Consider the following 2,774-nt stretch of genomic DNA (forward strand, 5'->3'; position numbering starts at 1 on the left):
GGATCTTGGGGTGGGGGGTGGCCTCAAGGCGCGGAACCTCGAGGGGGGTGCTTTTTACTTTAGTGTTTTCGTTTTCTGTGGACTTTCAGTACATTCAGGAACTAGTTTATAACCATAAACATTCTGAGCCAATTGTCCAACAATCGGAGGAGCAAAAGACGACAACAGAAATGCCAAGCCATGGACGACCAATGGCAATGTAGTAAATATGCTCATCTTCAAGGGTAATATATATTTGTTATACTTGACTGATTTTTCATTCTCATTAAGGGAGAATGAGATAACACAGCAAAGTAGGCAAAGTGATCTTCTTCATTATGCTCAAGTTGGGTGATTGCTGATATTTACTATCAAGACGAGCTTTGGAAGCCTGCCCTTAGCTACATTAGGATAATTTTTTTGAAAATTAGAAGGATATGGCGAGGTGTTTGACAAAAATTCAAAAGAGAAAAGACAGATTCGGTCATCAGCAATCTTAGTGTTTGGTAAGCTATATTTTATGTATTTATTTCAATTTTTATCATTTCCATTTCCTTTTTGTATGAACTGAACTTCAATCTCTAACTGTATCTATCTTCTTCTATTTCAATACTTTGTTTAGTAGTTGTTATCCTTTTGGGTGTATGTATTCGCTAATGAAAGTTAGTGCATTCCTTCATTGGTTTACTGCTTGTTTCTTTTTCTTGTTCAAAATATCTTTTATAGTTTTGAGTCGATATTTAAACTTAGGAATAATAGTAAGGAAAGAACTTGGATTACTTTTTGATACTCAAATGACTGTTCCAAAATGTTATAGAGGGAACTTTGCTTCTAATATGTAGAGTACCAACTCGAATATGAAAGTTAAAGGGATCAAATATGAATGATACTCTGAATAGCTCTGAATCATATAGTTGTAAACTTGTAATGAAGTATACGATCAAATTTGGAGATAAATGTTTGTTGTCCCAACCATTCTTTTGTCCCAATTCCCCTAAGCAAAGGGCTGACATAGAACCAAATTTTTGTGTTGTTGGTTCTCTCCAAAGTATTACATTATAGTAGATTACCTTCTGTTAAATGAAAGAGGTCGGGTGCCATCCTTAACTATGATGGGATTTTTGTTTCTCAAGAATTGCAAGTTCATAATCTGATTGTACTTTATCTTGAACTCATATAAGATGTTATGTCTAGAAACTAATTAATATTACTCCATTGCTAACAGTGCCGATGTTAATAAATCCCCCTTCCAGATCTCAATTGTCAGGAAACCATTCATTGCATAACTGTATCTGAATAGTTATTTATGTTATTGTTCCCTTTCCCAATAAATAGTTGTCATTTCTCTTATCATTTTTTTAAAAAAAAAGTAAAGCACCAAGAACCTGAATCCATCTACTAATGAAGGTAATTTTGAAATGTATGGTTTTGATTGTGTTATATCCACGACTTATGTTGCTTGGATCCTCCAAAATGTTGTTGCACCTGTGTTATATTGTCAAATATTATTAACTTTATCAATTCTTGAGTCCTTGACATGTACATGTACACAGTGAATTATATATTGTAACATGTGTCCCTTTTCCTTCAAAGGAAAGGAAGTTACGTTTTTTCTTCTAATGACAAGGAAGTGTTTCATTCCCTTTCATCTAGGCTATTGTGAAAAGTGCCGAAATCTCCAACGGTAAACTCTGAATGTTATATCTTTTTTTTTGTTAAAGTTGTTTCTCTAAGATTTGTGTTTCAATGCAAGTGCTGACAGTTGGAAATAGTCTATTTATGAAATTTTGTATGGAATGAAGTAACTTATAACGTATATTGACTGATTTTATATCTGCCATAGGGTTAAGTTGTTGCCAAGATGAGCGAAGAGGTAATTAATTTGAACCATACATGATACAACATAAGTGAGGATCTTCTAAACTAGAAGGGCAACAAAAGAACAAATTTGATTATGAAGAGCTAAGAGCATTTTGTTGAGTAAAGAAGTTAACACTATCTACTTTTTTGCCTATAGGTCATCAAGGTTTTGAGTAAAGAGCTGAAATATGATTCTAAGAAAAGATTACTTGATTGGGGTAGTGGGATGTTTAATTACGGACAAGAGAAGAGGATTATGCTACTATGCTTGAATGAAGGTAATGTTCTTCATGGTGACTACTTAGTATGTGGTAGATACAGACTTGCATATATGGATTTCTTCGGTTATTAATTTCTATTCAAAATGGAAGGATTTAGCTTTGACACAATGTATTCGGATTTAATTCCTGGCAGAGATGTTGATATGGATTACTTAACGGCTATATGTGCAGGTACTTTAAAATAACACGGAATAGTCAAGAAAGATCAACCGCTTTCTCTAATATGGAAAACAATTGAATTTCAAGTTTATTCTGGCAGCACTTCAACCAATGAAAAAAGTACTTAAATCAAGGTGCTTTCTTCTTTTTTATTCTACTCTCCCTTATAAAATGGAACGACTTGAAACAGATCTCAGAATTACATAGGTGAACATAGTCAGTATCTGACTATAGACGAAGTATTTATCGAATGAGCAATTGTACCAAAGAATTTCAAGTATTCTTAACGAATGATCAGGTAAAAAAACAGATGTAGTTCATTGATACTAGATATGAATTGACTATAAAGTAAGGACAACAAGTCAATACACTGGTTAGATGACTAAAGAAATTGAACTGACTATTAGACAACAAGCCAACACAAATTTGAGAAATAATTTTTTTACATATTCATTGCCTTTGGGGGGGCGGGGGGGGGGGGGAATTGGGGGGGGG

General features: G+C 33.9%; 1 long non-coding RNA gene across 3 annotated transcripts in view; it reads left to right on the plus strand.

The window, feature by feature from the left end:
• The first annotated feature begins 60 nt into the window (after window positions 1–60).
• Window positions 61–2,774, plus strand: part of LOC107060925 (uncharacterized) — a 5,455-nt gene continuing 2,741 nt past the window's right edge. Inside the window, exons 1-3 of one of the 3 annotated variants that reach the window (XR_001473612.1) lie at window positions 61–485; window positions 1,997–2,117; window positions 2,292–2,668. This is a non-coding gene — a long non-coding RNA (uncharacterized lncRNA). Of the gene's footprint in view, window positions 486–1,546; window positions 1,853–1,996; window positions 2,118–2,291; window positions 2,669–2,774 lie in introns of those variants that run through there. The other 2 variants (XR_001473613.1, XR_001473614.1) reach the window with 2 other exon arrangements.

Source organism: Solanum tuberosum, unplaced genomic scaffold (assembly GCF_000226075.1).
Source record: "Solanum tuberosum cultivar DM 1-3 516 R44 unplaced genomic scaffold, SolTub_3.0 scf00104, whole genome shotgun sequence".
NCBI classification, from domain to species: Eukaryota; Viridiplantae; Streptophyta; class Magnoliopsida; order Solanales; family Solanaceae; genus Solanum; species Solanum tuberosum.